We start from the raw sequence: 15886 nt of genomic DNA on the forward strand, positions 1-15886 counted from the left end.
AATACATTAAGGATTTGGTTATGATTGTAAGCATTAGATCAGTTCATAAAGATAAGTCTTTCAAATTATTAATGAAACTAAATTCAGGTTAATCGTTATGATGAAAGCTAATTCACATCAAACGCATCTGACATATGCATATATCTCCGATATTTGGATAGACTAGAATGCATCAGTCATACCTGAAATCATAGTGGTAGTTAAGAAGAACTAAGAAGAAATTCCAATTTTGAAACGATTCTTCTACCTTGTATACTTGTGTGAATGTTTATAGTTGGAATATATTTTAGTCTCTACAAGAACCACTTTCCCATCAAACACACATTCACATATCTTATTGTTTAACGAAAATCTCATTCTGATTTTGTTAATTTCAGTTGTATTTTTTTCAACTTGCCACGCTCTACCATTGATGAAACATCTTACATTTCAATTCACTCTGAATTTCTAAGAATGTTGTGGTCAGTTACATTTCATGTAGTCCTTCATTCATATAGTCCTTCATTCTATCACTTTCTATTTCCTTCGCTGTGGTGCTTTCCAATTTTAAAGTTATTTTATTTTCGTTTGATGTGTCCTTAAATCCTTTATATCTCTTCACCCATATGTATTTCTTTCACATTTGCTTTCCATATTGTTTAAATATTGAAATTGTGTTTTGTTACATTTTTTTTAGTTGTTCCATAAGTGGCATATCAAAAAGTATGATAGTCACCTTCAAAGTTTGAAGAATAAATAGTAAAAATTGTTTTTGGATTGATACACTTTTGCATACGTTCACATCATTTCTCAAAAGTTTGTGTCTTAAAACCCAGTTTTGAAGGTTTTCAATAGCTTCTTGAGGCGTGTTATAACAAAACGAATCGTTAGACGATAAATCAGGGGACTACGTCCTTTTGAAGTACTTAGACAACGTTCAACTTTTGTGAGATTCGGTTCTTCTTGAACTTTCTATTTTTTCATACAGTTGATTTTTCAAACATTTCTTGTCATCTTTCTATGCTTTCAATTTTGAATACCGTCATGTCACGTTTCCAAAGCGCCATCTTATTTCCTACATGATACACAATCATTTGAATAAAAACATACATCTTATAGGTCGATTTTGTTTTCAACGGAGATTCATTTTTGAAAGCTAGAATTAATTCATTCACCGATATCAGCAAGTTTAGACAATATTCTTTTATTTAATGACTGTTCTCTAAGGCATATGGAAGTGATACTGTACTTTCCTGGTCCCGAAATCCGATATGGTAATAGTGGCTCATTTTGCTAGTCAAAAATGATGAATTACTAATACATTTTTGGAAATTGTTCTCCTTAAAAAAACTGGTTATGAAAGTTCATCGTACTACCCGTAAGTATTAGAAACGTCATTTTTCCAAACCCCATTCCTTAATTTTTGAAATTTGATAGGTTAGTTTCGAAAGGTGTGAATCGGGACACTTTTGAGACCATTTTCTCTTAATTTAGCGTTTCCGTTAATTCAATGCAATTTATTATTTTGTCAGTTCTAGCCCTTTTCTCAAAACATTAAATTATGGAAGTTTTCTGTCTGTAGTCAGTACTAACCTACAATGGGCATATTTCATAAACAATTTATTTTTGTAAATATTTCAATCACTTCATATAGACATATTGGTTAGCTGAATGGAATAATTGTATTTCAAAGAATCCCCCTGTAGTATATTGAACTTCTAAAATGTCGCTCAACAACCTAATTCAAATTTCATTTGGTTATAAGTTTTTCGACTTGAAATTGGCATATGCTATTTTTTCAGATATTCTCTTTTTTGTACGAATATTTTGATAGAATTTCCAAAATTCGACAAAAATCTAATTTTTAGCTATATTTTTTCACAAAATATGAACGACTTGAGGAAATTCAAGAACCTGAGTTTGACTAATTATTCAAAAATAAGATCCTTTATTGGGTGCGTATCCATTTGTATTGTCTTACAATATAACTTCTCTACTAGGTATAATTTTTCGCAAACTTTTCCTCAACTCTTCATCACTGAAAAAAGTTACAGGAAATCGTTAGAAATCCGGCAACGTGCGATATTTATAAACAACTTGGTCAGATTATCCAATTCAGCACAGCGGATCGTATTAGTCATACGTTTGTCAAGTGTTTACGTACACGCGATTCCGTGTTTTTGTTTTTGACTGGTTTTAAAAAAGATTCGCGTGTTGAGATGATCTGAGAACGGATCGGCAGATTATTTTGCGTGCTTACGTTTTGAACAGTTTTGCTAGATGTACGGAATTTATCGATGTGGTTTAGGAAAGTGTAAGTAAAAAAATTTTGGAATTGATTTATGTTTACAAAATGCTGAATTTAAACGCACAATTTGCTTATGGGCAAACAAAATCAACAGATTTTTCCAAAACAACCAGAGCCGCCCATATAGAAGATATGATAATTTGAGGTTGGACTACCGATAAACATGTCGCCAGGAAATATTTCGTCATACCCACAATTCGTCGCCTGTTTAAGTTTTATTTGTCGTTTTTAAGTAATGAACCACTAAATATGAATTCTCAAGGTCTCACTTTACATATTTTTGGTATTCCTTTAAAGATCAACTGATCCACTTTGCAACTCTTGGAGGTAATTACCCAAACTTGAAGGGGTAAGAGTGTGGTATCCAAAATTAACCTGATTAAAAAGTAATTTTGGTTTGATTTGAAAATAATTGAGATGAACAATGAAACTGAACTGGTAAACAAAATAATTCCTTTCATGAAGATACAATCTATGGGATCAACAGAAAACTTAAACGCTGCTCACCAACGATGAACGAGAGTTCAGACGAAATTTCAAAATCGACTGCCAATGTTCGTAGTGACTTGACTGCAAGTATTTGAATAAAACCAGATGTCTGAAAAAATACAAATAACTATTGTAGGTTTTGAAGGTCTAACTAAAAAAATATTTATAGAATCGATTCGTTCAACTTTTGGTGTAATGAAACACCATCATACAAAACAGTTTGCAAAATTCCGTAGTGATTTCGCATGTCAATCTCACGATAAATATCTCTTTGGAATACAAAAACTATTGATGCTGTGAGCAAGGTGATTGAATAAGATCGACATAGATTTTGCATGAATATGCATGTTATATGTTGTGAGTGAGGTATTACATGCACAAAGGTATGACAAAGATCTGTCCCAGATAGATTGCGCACAATTTGACCAACCCTTTTGAAAAATGATGAGTTTGTGTATGTAAGTACCTACCTAAAAAATTCAACTAGCTGGAAACTGCAAAATCCGTATATAATATTGTTACAGGTGACGAAGCATAATAAATATATTCGTATGAACCGGAAATTAAGTAACAATTCACTGTTTGGGTATTTGACTTGAGCTGAATTCCATAAAAGTTGTTCGTTGACGAAGCACTTCCAAGAAAATGATCGCTGTTTTTTCAGTTTCACTTAACATATCTCCACCATTACTTCATAGGATCGAAAATTAGTTAAACGCAGAATCTTGTATAATAATTTGTTAACCAGGAGTTGAACGGAATTAGAAAAACCATCGCCAGTTCTTAAAAAAGCACTTCAAACATTCTATTATTTGAAGGAGAGAACATCGAATTGATGACTCGTTATCCGTATTCTCACGATTCATCGCCTTACGACTTTTTTTCCTTTTTAAAACTTTGTTTTTGAGATACCATGTTCAGAGTGGACAAACGTTCCGAAAATTTGTTTGAACGCATTCTGTATTTGAGGCAAATATTTCGAAAAACAATAAAACGATTAGTTCCAAATTTTTTCCTACTTTTTGTAGGTGAATCTCGTAGATTGGTAAGATATTCCATATATCTACCTCATCAGTGGTACTAGATTGAGTTGGACTGCTTTGCGAACACACTGTCGTCAACAAGAACAATCCCAAGAAGTATGACGCCTCCCTTTACGAAGACGTCATCTGTGGGAGACAATTCAAACGTGGAATACATGACCCGGTCTAGGATCGCATTGATGAGATTTATGCTAGAAGAAAATAGCTCTATGTGATATTTTTTCTTATTTGAAAAATATCAATTATACACACATACGTTCAACCACATCATAGAAGCGTACATCTAACTCTGAATTTTAAATGAGATCATAGATATCTAGAAAAAACGGTATAACTTAATGACATTTCAATATAAAGAATATATATGTTTAAAACATATGTTTTTTTCTGTTAATCAGCCATCGCACTCCTACGAACGACAATCCTCAGAAGTCAAAACTTGTGCGAGCCAAGGACTAATGAGGTCTTACCTTTTAACGTGTGATTCCTAACACGGGTTGGACGAAAACAAGTAAAAATCGAGCGTTCAGCCTGGGGCTTGAACCATCGACTCACACATCGGCCGATTGACTGGGTGAACAAAGCCCCCACGTCGAACCGCCCGGCTACCGACAGGGCGGTTCGAAAATTTGTTTTCTTCGACCGATCAGTCTACAGATTGTCAGAAATCTGATGATCAAGGGCACCGCAGAAAAATCCGTTTATTCAAGGAGCCGCAAAGTGAAAAAGATTGGAAACCTCTGGTATATAACCTAGACAAAAAATCGACTTTGCGGTGAAGACATGAAAAAATTGAGAACGAAAATTATTGTAAAGGTTCTTACATGTCAATAAAGAAAGTATCGAGAGAAATTGGATTTAGATGTAGGAAAACAAAAAATAATAGAAAAAAACCCATGAAAAAATCAGAAATCCAAAATTTTCGTTGTAACGTAGAAAGTGTCTTGTGAAATTGCAAGTACATTTCTCCTATTAGATAATGTTTTCTTCATCTCTTGAAGACGTCAACTTCATTGGTGAAACGCGCGTTGGGAAGAGTATTTCATTTCTGGTGGTTGAGAAACGTGCTTGTTTTGGAGAAGTTGAATAACTAATTCAGGTTGGGAAAGAAAGTTTCTGGCTTTCTACTACTCCTACTTAATATTGAAAAAAGTAGGAATCTTCCAAAGAAAGTAAGGAAGTAATCAATTTTACAAGAAGTAACTAACTGTATAACTGTATTACACGAAAGAAACAATATTTCCAAACAAATACTTTTATATGAACACTGAATTATACAGAAAATACTGTTTTCTACTCAGTTTGTATTCCAAACATTCGTTATGAAATTAAATCAGATATCATTCACAGGATTTCTCCACTATATGCAAAATGAATATAAAAATTTCACTTACATGGAAAACTGTCATGCTCACTGGTAGACATCGATGTTTCGTCGTAAGACACTTGCCTGAGGGCTCATCAGTACCAAGCTGGATAACATTATAAGAAAAACACACATTTCATTCACTGACAAAAATATAACCCTTTCAAATTAATTCAGGTTATTTATCAGTTCAATATATAACTCACAAACTTGCAAATATCTATCTGCCGTTTCAATTCAGAACAGAAGATTAATTTTATTGGGGTAAAAGTATGATTTTCTGGTACTTAAAGCAGGATCATTACAGAGATAGTCGACAACAGCAAATTCTATAGCTTCCATTCCCACTACTTTATTTGGAGAGTTTTTATTTGTTAACAATCCAGCCTGCATAAATTTCGCTACGATTTCAGTTTTTGGTTAAGATGATTATCCAAATTTTAAATATTAACTAACTATACTGTAATATTAGCGCACCCACCTGCTGGATAGACAGTGAGAAATTGATTTTAAAAAAGAAAATGAGCGTAACATTTTTTTTAAACAAATTTTGTTTCTAATGTTTCATAAATGTAGGAGAGGGTGAAAAAACAACTGTAATTTAAGGGTTGAATCTTACTCTAACAGTGGGTTGGAAATGACAAAGTTGAAAATCTGCGCAAAATATTTTCCCACTAATAAAAATTGACGGGTCTGGCCAACTCCTCTTCCTAACGATTGTCGAGGTGGTTTATAATTAAATTTGATCTTACCCAAAAAATTTTAGAGGGTTGAAAATGGACATAACAAAATTTTGTAGTGAAGAATAAAAATAATAGAATGATTGATACTATCGAAATGAATGTATATCAAAAATTACTTCTTGAATTGTGTAGGAGTCGTCTGGTGGGCTTTGTAGTGAGCAAATACAAAAATCATTAACATTAATTCATTTTAGAGGTCAAAATACTTCCGTTGGTGTTCACGCTTTCAGATTTCCCATCAGATATTCGCATATCCTGTATAAATATGCATTTGTTGTTTCAAAAAATAGACCGTATTCACTAAAATTTGTATTCACGAATAAAAAAGATAACGTTCTTTTATTTGATGATTATTCATGTGGACTCCTCGATATCGAACGAGTATTCGTATTAGCATAATAGTTTCCTTATTTCGCAGTCAATTCACTGGCAATATGACACATACTTTACGTGATTATATTTTTTATATAACCAAGCCATATAAAGACGCCTACCAATTCAAATTGTCTTGCTAAGATTGGCTAAGATTTCAACCAGTCGAAAGGTAAATGTATAATTTGAGTCATACGGGTTTGTTACACGGGTGTTTATTCCCATATCTCTAATTTACCCTGTATTATTATTCATAAGGATCATTGACTTCATGATGTCATTGACTGTATCCATTGTTGGATCACAATATAGGTTTTGCAACTCATTACCTTAGTTTACTCCTTTTACGACAATATTTTTCTAGGAAAGTCCCGATTCAAAAAGTGAAAATTATCGAATAGCTGAATTCCTGAGTGGTATTGTTAAAATTGTCTACAAGTTTGGTATGTAGCTTTTATCTCCAAATTGTTCCACCTCAGTATGGTAAATTCCACTTATTGCTAACTATTCAAAATGTACCAATAGACAAAAAGGAAGCTTTACGTTGTCCGATTTCGTGAATAAAAAATGTATGCTTCAATGAAATGTTATTAATGATAGCGAAAAAATAAATCTTGATTTTTTTCATATATGGAAGGTGGGATATTTCAAGTAGAGATTAGTTTTTGTAAAAAAAACCGTTTTTTGCTTTTTATTTCGCCATTTTCATACACAAGAAGTGTGAGAAGCGAGCAGATTGGTCTCTTCCAGTGACATAAAGTCATAATTATTGTGAGAGAAATGCGTGTGTTTTCGGCTTCAAAAGTTCAAAGAGGTACAACTATTCACCAGTTGAACACCTAAAACTTCGAAAAAAACTCGTTAAGAATGATAAGATTTCATGTATGTGAAATTTCATATGTAACGTTGTTAGCAGTAGCGTAGCCAGGAATTTCGTTCGGGGGGGTCCAAAATCAGGGGAATATTTTTGAAGAACAGGGTACTTAAGAGGGGGTTTTAAACTAATTTTAACACTTTTTATAAGCGAAAAAAACTTCATATTTTAATATTTTTACATTCAATATTTTTATTTCTTTTATGATGAAGCAAAGTAATTTTGTTTTATCCAAATAAACATAAATATAGTGTTGTAGTTTGTTCAGAGCTTCAAATTCTTTCAAATAGACGAGTTTGCCTAGAGAAACAACAGTGACCATTTCATCAATTACTTCGTCACTGTTGATTGGAGCTGATGGATAATGAATTGACAGTAGAGCAAGCCCCAACAATGGTATGATAATTTAATGTTTGTAGACAAGAGTAATGATAACTTTTCTTTCTTTTACCTGTTCCATGCTAAATTAATTTTTTAATATATCCTTAAATTTCGGGGGGTCCGGACCCTCCCCCCTTCGCTACGCTACTGGTTGGTAGCGGTCCTATAAATGATATCTTTTTCAATTTCATAGCGAATTTTGTGTAATTTAATTGTCATGTTCGAAACTGGTTGTTTCGAATCGCTTTTTTCCAGTTTGTATCAGAAAGAAACTTCAGAGTATGATCTACACATCTTTGTAAAGAGTTTATTTTCAGCTTGGTTGCTTTCTTCATTTCTTTATAAGATTTTCACATTTAGGTCTGGCAACCCTGCCATGTCATAAACACACATTTGCACAGTTATTTCGACATATTCCAAACGCTGATATTTCAGTTTCTATGTCGGTATACTTTCTTGCTCTTTCTATTACTTCATTCAACACCCATGAAACTATTTGTGATAATTATCAGAAATTTTCACAATATAGAATTTATTTCCAATACACATTTTACTATACATCGGTTGGACTGGTACTCTACACTACTTTACAATGCAATATACAGTTGCTAACTACGATTCGAAACTTCAGAAGGTGATTCGTTAGGTCGTTTTAATAAAAAAACTTATGAGTCGCTTCGTTTCTGAGATACAGGGCGTTGGAAGTTAAAAAACGGTATTTATATAATATCATATTTGCAATTTGCTACGGTTATTTAAAGTAATTAGGCGCTTTTTTAGTCCTAGCAAGATTGAAATTATTAGGTCCAATGGAGTCTCAGTGGGCATTACAGCCAACAATGAAAAAAGTACACCACTGAGTTGTTGCTACCTTTTTATTTTTTTAGCTTAATCAAATAAAAATACAACTTTTTCGTCGCCTGTGTTTTCCTCATATCTGGCTAGGTTTTCGAGGAAAAAATTGAGGCCACTTTGCATATCATGAACACCTGCTTTGGAGACCAGCTGACAGTGATAGTGGTGTTATATCGGTGAAAGTCAAACCAAAAACCGTATGGAGAGTACTAAAAAAATCCTTCTATACCCATATCACATACAAGGGGTCCAAGCTCAAATTCCTTGGGATTTTTACCCAAGATTAATATTTTGCAGGTGGTTGATTCACACGATTGCGCACAATTATAATTTTTTACCAAATATTTTATTTATGGATGAAGCAAATTTTTCAGTAGTCGTTATTATGAACTTTTACAATGATCATTTTTGGGCCGACGAAAATCCCCACGGTTTTAGAGAAAGTCATTTTCGGCAACAATTTTCGCTGAACGTTTGGGTAGGAATGATTGATGACTACCTAATTGGCCCATTTTTTCCACCAGCAAGATCAACAGGTGAATCCTACACAGACTTTTTGCTAGATCATTTACCCATTTACCCTAATCGCAGGATTGGACGTGCAGGACCTCAAAATTGGCCATCTCGCAGTCCTGATATGAATTCTCTATACTTTCATTCATGGAGTCATCGGATGGTTCTTGTTCATTAAACTCCTGTACTAGATGTGAATAACTTGAGGGATATAATAATTGATAATTGCAATGTCATAAGGAATACTCCAGGTATTTTTGAACATGTAAAACAATCAATGACAAATCGATTTCAGTCGTGTATTTATCAGAAGGCGGGGATTTTGCTTATTTACTTTATAGTCGATATTGTTTATTATTTACTTTTGGTTTTTATTTTACGTTGTCCATGGATAGTTTTTAGACATGGATCCCCCGTGAAGGGCGGTACTGATGTCTAAGGACTTCATACCGCCAACATCCCTTCAGTCATGAACCATTTGTCCTTCTTCGACAAAAATCAGCTAAAAGGGTAAGGGAGCTGGGCTCCATCCTGATTGAAATGAAGACGCTTGGTCGGTAGACATGGATAGTTTTTAGAAGTGATTTTTTTTCTCGAAAACGAAGCTTGATATGAAGAAAACACAAGCGACGAAAAAGTTGTATTTTTAGGTAGTTATTCTAAAAAAATTAAAAACTATAAAAAAGTCAGTTGCGTTCTTTTTTTCTCAATATTGTTGGCTGTGGTGCCCGTTGAGACGCCACTGGACCTAATAATTTCAATCTAGCTCGGGCTAAATAGGCGCTTTATTACTTCAAATAACTGTAGCAAGTCGGTGTAAGGATATTTTATAAATACCGTTTTTTTTTTTAATTTCAACGCTTTGTATCTAAGAAACAAAGCAACTGCGGACATATGCTCACTCAAACTGTTTTTCTTTAAACGACCTAACAAATCACTCTCTGAAATTTCGTACCGTAGTTAGGAAACACCTTGTATACAAACTATCGACCTTAATTAATTGAGATTACTAATTGGTAAACAGGTATTTATGAGAACAGGTAGCTAGCTAGTACACAGCTGGTAAAAATTGTTGTTAATGATTCGACTAATCCTAGTAAATTTTTCATGGAGATGAATTTAAAAAAACCAGTAAAACTATCATTAGGTTCCAAACACTTCCCTTTTCAAACCTTGTCTATACTTTCTCTGCCCAAACGTAGTCTCGTTGTTTAAAAGCATAGACTCGTATGCATTCTCCAACTGAAGCATTTCTCAAACATACCGGAACTTCTCGACACGCGTTTCTCCAATACCTCTAAAGTATTTCTGGCTCTGAGAACACTGCCATATCGAAAATTGGTAGCTCATTTATTTCTACATATTCCACCCGCTGAAATTTTAGTTGTTATGTCCGGATATTTTCTGGCTTCTTTTATTACTTCACCCAACACAAATAAAACTATCAACGGTTTCCACGAATTTCCTCTTTCAAACCTTTCATTTGAATTCTTCCAATATGTCGTCTCGTTCTCCAAAACCGCTTACTCGTATGTATTTCCCAACAAAAATATTTCTCCCACATACCGGAACTTCTCGATATGCGTTTCACAAACTAAGTTGGCCATCGGGAGGTGAACTCAACCTAAACTCTAAGGCTAGCCGCACATGGCAACTTTTTAATCTCAGATATTGTATAATCTAGTCGGCAACTAAATAATCTGGCAACTAGATAGTTGCTAAACATCATCTTTAAAAAGGGTTTCGTGAGACTTCATGTTTTTGTGCTCTTGTTTTAAGGAACAAGGTCTTGATTTGATTGATAATTTAAAAATAACCAATAATATTTTTGTGTTGAGAAAACTTCATAAGATTTTAATCTATATATTCTTATATTTTTGTGTCACACAACGCGGGTTGTAATTTAATTCCTTCCGAAAATATTTTTATGTCTAGCGTCATTGTTAGAATTTTTGAGTTGCCTGTGTACGGGTTCTCATTAATGTCACTGTTATTACAGAAATAACTTCGTCTGTCCGAACGCGATAAACTCTAAAACTACCGAGTTTTTATGTTTTCTCACCAATGAAAGGAGTGATTCAGGAGTAAGTTTTATGTGTACGATTCATTGGTGTTTTGTTCAAATTCTCTGAAATATGAAAATGGTATCCATGCTAAGTCGGGGCAGAGGTGCTGCCCAGGCGTAGTCTGGGACTACTCATTGAAAACACTGTCTTATAACAAAGCCATTCACTACATATTTTTCTTCTTTCATGGGACAACAAAAAAATCCACAGTGGCATATTTTTATATTTTAAGAATAGCTTATTATTTGAAAACTATTCAGATGGAAACTAAATTGATTTTTATCAAATTAACACTGGGAGTTACCTGTGAATAAATGAATTGATGAATAAATACCTCAGTTTGCGTATCATGCACATGCCCTTTAGACCACATAATTTAAATTAATACATCAGAACGTATTCGATGCCACTCGCGTGATGAAGAAAAGTTGCAATTACTTTGGTTTTTATTGACATAGTGAATCACTTTAAAGATTGTAGTCTTTAGGTAGATAAGTACTCATCTAAAATTCTCATCAGATTGTATCTGAAAAAAATGTGTGATAGTGATGGGAAAGTATTGTTTTCCTGCGGTTCGCTATAAGTATTTCTCAGCTCTTGATGCCCTATTTTATCTCCATGAAGAAAGTTGTAGCATCGCAAGCATTGTCATTAATTCAGTACAAGAAGTATGTGAATTCATACTCAAACTGGTGGCTTGGTACGAAATATTATTTCAAGTTAACATTGTTAGTAAAATATCACAGCTATTGGGGAAGTTCTCATAAACAGTTTAGGAGTTACTCGTCAACTGTAATAACAGCTAAGGAAATAGCATCTCAGACGGGAATACAGGCTGTATTTGAGTAAGTCCTTTCTCGTAAAAAGGTTTTTTTTCAAGTACGAGAGTACAAATGAGACACCAACTTACCACGAAAGTCGTCTTTGGAAAATTTACGGTTTTATTATATGTTTGATACAATCGAGATTGCTTTTATAGCTATCAAAATTCAGATTTTTTTTAACCGCTCCTGAACATTTGAGGGTATCGCACAACAAACTGTTGTAAATTATGCCCGAAAGAAAATAACGCCGGACGCCACTGGTATCCATTAACCAATGGTGATGTAGCTAAGAGCGCGCGAGTGTACGATATTCCCTACCACTCTAGAAGTATCGAGAATAATACTATCGATTTCGACGGAATTTCGTCGAAATTTACTAGGGCAATTTACTGATTTCTGGTGAAAACAAGAAGTGTCGATTACGACGAGATGGAAAAGCTTAAGAAAATGTTCGAGGCTTTGCAAGCGGGCCTGATGGAGAATGAAAATCGCAAAAGAGAAAAAGATGAAGGTAAAATACAGAAAAATGAAAACGCAGAAGACAGAAAGATGAACGTAGAAGAGAAGAAGAACAATTACGCCGAAATTCCGTCGAAATCGGTAGCATTATTCTCGCTGCTTCTAGAGTGGTAGGTAACATTATACATTCGCGCGCTCTTAGCTACGTCACCATTGGTTTATGGCTACCAGTGGTGACCGGCGTTACCCCCTTCCCTGAGGTTGTTCGCCCCAAACAACATTCCAAGAGGGGACATTACGTCCCATGTAAGGACTCAGCCTTTCTATGTGGACAACTTTAGACTTGCTTCTGGGTGACAACTGGATTATGTACACCAGATCGTTTATATTTTTGGTTCCCAAGTAAGGTCCTTGCCATGGTCTCTGCAACTTAGGACACGTAAAAATATCAAAACATCCGGGAACGTTCCACAATATTCTTGCAACATTGGGGACCATTCGATGACTTTTTCGTTTTGGTAGGGATCTTCCTTTGGTGGGAGTATATAAAGCAAGTCGACCTCTTATGATTGAAAGTTTTTCCTCTTATTCCAACTATTACAGATAATAAGAAAAAATGTTTTTGTGATTAAGTTGCTTGTATGAAGTTACCTGTGTGCGGCTGGCGTAACTTATCCTATTTATATGAAATAGGGTGAAATTTTCACTTTCAGTTTTACAGTAATAATTTCATAATTACGTGAGAAACTTCTCGGGTAGTTACTCCCTGAGTTATAGAGAATGGTTTATAAACGAGTTAAGAAAGTTTTATTTGGAATAGAACCTTTATCTATGTTTACAGTTGTCACGTCACACTTCGCAATTTTCAGATTTTGGATAGTTGGATATGAATGAAATTGCCAAATGACTAACAAAACGGTTCGAAACTCTTGATTTCACAGTCAAATTGATGTGTGGTTAGTTCGCACGAATGCATTGATAAAAAAATAAAGATATAAGAGAAAGAGACATTTTAGTGTCATTTCTGATACCTAGAACGTAAAACGGTTTTCGGTAAACTTTTAGTTCAACAATTGTTTCTATATACAGTGCTAGTCAAAAGTCCCCTCCCCCCCTCGTATCTTTTGAACGGGTATACTTATAATAATGAAATTTGGAGTGTGGAAATGAACGGATGTAGGCTTCTTAACTGGTCATAACAGGTGACGCAATAGTCATAAATGACGTCACAAGGCCACTGTGACCAAAAATTTTAAATGGGACCCTATGGCAAGTGACAGCTCGTTTGAAAGGTATTGAAAATACCTATTCAGTCATACCAATTTTGTTTGGGTTTCGGCTGATTTTGATTGATAAATTGAAGAAATACGAAAATTATAGTTTCGCATTTAATTAATAAAGATTTAAGAACCAGTTCTTATAATAAGTGTTCAAAATGTGCTCCATCTACTTCCTGGCAGTAATGCATCCTATTGCTAAACTCTTGTCTTACTCGTCCCAGTGTGTCAGCGGAAATTGCCCTACATTCTTCAATAATTCGTTGTTTCAGAATGGCAATACTGTCAGGTGCTGTAGCGTAAACCTTAGATTTCAAGTACCCCCATAGAAAAAAATCTAATGGTGTAAGGTCCGGTGACCGAGCTGGCCATTCGATCGAACCTCGTCGTCCAATCCATCTACCACGATACTCTTCATCTAGGTAACGTCTTTCTGCACCGTAATAGTGTGCAGGAGCACCATCTTGTTGAAACGTTATTTCCAAGTTGTCGAATTCATCTGGATTATCTTCTAGAATTTCAATAATTAACGCCTCAATATCAGTTTGTAACATCTCCAGATACAATTCACCGGTTAAGTTAGCATTGAGAAAAAGAGGCCCAACTATGTGGTTTCCCAAAAAACATTTACTTTTTCTGGAAATTGAGTATGTTTTTCACGAAAGATGTGAGGATTTGTGTCACTCCAATACCTCACATTTTGAGTGTTAACATTTCCATTGAGAAAGAAAGTACTTTCGTCACTAAAACAAATTGTCTGTATGTAGCCTGGTTGTTGGTTCATTTTATCGGACATAGTTTCACAGAATTCTAGTCTTCGGTCGGGGTCATCATCTGAAAGTTGGTGCACCATTTTTAATTTGTATGGATGAAATTTGTTTTTAGCCAACACCCTATGTACTGTCCTTTGACTGACTTCACAGATAGACGCAACTTGGGCTGTGGAAGAAGTAGGGTTCACTACCATTTCTCCAAGTATGTCAATTTTTTTGTCATCACTAATTGTTGGTCGGCCAGATCGTTTGGCATCTTGAACACTACCTGATGCTTCAAACTTCCGAAGAAGCTCCCTCAAATAAACCCTCGATATAGGGCGATCGGGGTACCTCTCATTAAACAGTCGTTCAGCTGCATGGAAATTGTTTCTACATTCACCAATTATTAAGATAGCTGCTACTTTGTCGGCTACAGTACGTACCATTTTGCCTATGTAAACACTTAAACGTCTCGTTAAACAATAGCTTAGGTAAATTTTCAAGGTATAAACACTTTTGACAAGTAGATAATTCAAACACGTCAACCTTTTTGACAATGAACCAGAGGCGTACTTTAAAATCTTTATTAATTAAATGCGAAACAATAATTTTCGTATTTCTTCAATTTATCAATCAAAATCAGCCGAAACCCAAACAAAATTGGTATGACTGAATAGGTATTTTCAATACCTTTCAAACGAGCTGTCACTTGCCATAGGGTCCCATTTAAAATTTTGGTCACAGTGGCCTTGTGACGTCATTTATGACTATTGCGTCACCTGTTATGACCAGTTAAGAAGCCTACATCCGTTTATTTCCACCCTCCAAATTTCATTATTATAAGTATACCCGTTCCAAAAATACGAGGGGCGGAGGGGACTTTTGACTAGCACTGTATAACACACATAGCACTGACTTAATTTTTTCATGAGAAGATTTGAAGAGGAAGGTTCGGAAGAGCCTTCCATTCTAAGATGCCCATCATTGCTTACAACAAGAAATGTATTCAGAAAAATGTTATCAGGGCCATAGCCGAAAGCAATGGAATCTTCGTAAATCCTATACTTTTGAAAAAGACGATGAGTCAGAGTTTACTGAAACATATAGCCGTACTAAAACTGATTGCTGTCGTGGTGACGGGTCGCCATGCGCAGTGAATGTGTGCATTGAAAGATTTAATCAATATAATTATAGTAAATGAGGTTGCACTGGATACAATCGAACGTTAAAATTCTAACACTGTATTTTTGAATGACATAACTCTGGAGTAGACTTTTTGTATGGCATGATGATGGGAAAAACTTTTGTGGCTTGTTACTTTCTCCATCAATAAGTAAAAAATGGGAAACTTTAAAATAACGGAAGAAAAAATGAATGTAGGACCTCTTTAATCCGAACACCACACTAAATTCGCACTAAGTGCGATATATGTTCTCTCTTCCTTTCTGTGTATCTTTTATTAACTTACCAAGTTGCTTTATAGCAGGGGTGGCCAACTTGATTAGACATAAGATCTACTGTTTACTAACGAGACCCTGTGCGATCTACCACTCACATACTTCTTGAAATCTTAAATGAAACA

At 34.7% G+C, this 15886-nt stretch overlaps 1 protein-coding gene and 1 long non-coding RNA gene across 2 annotated transcripts in view; both read left to right on the forward strand.

Annotated features, from left to right (window-relative positions):
* Ptpmeg2 (Protein tyrosine phosphatase Meg2) overlaps positions 1–15886 on the forward strand; it is a 133281-nt gene that overhangs the window by 95496 nt on the left and 21899 nt on the right. The gene's annotated exons all lie outside the window — the stretch shown is intronic.
* Positions 1828–4195, forward strand: LOC141485446 (uncharacterized). The gene is made up of 2 exons (XR_012467214.1): positions 1828–2293; positions 3805–4195. It is a non-coding gene; the product is annotated as an uncharacterized lncRNA (long non-coding RNA).

This window comes from Leptinotarsa decemlineata, unplaced genomic scaffold (assembly GCF_025532065.1).
Source record: "Leptinotarsa decemlineata unplaced genomic scaffold, Ldec_3_MD MMD2_tig00026328_RagTag_RagTag, whole genome shotgun sequence".
Lineage (NCBI taxonomy): Eukaryota > Metazoa > Arthropoda > Insecta > Coleoptera > Chrysomelidae > Leptinotarsa > Leptinotarsa decemlineata.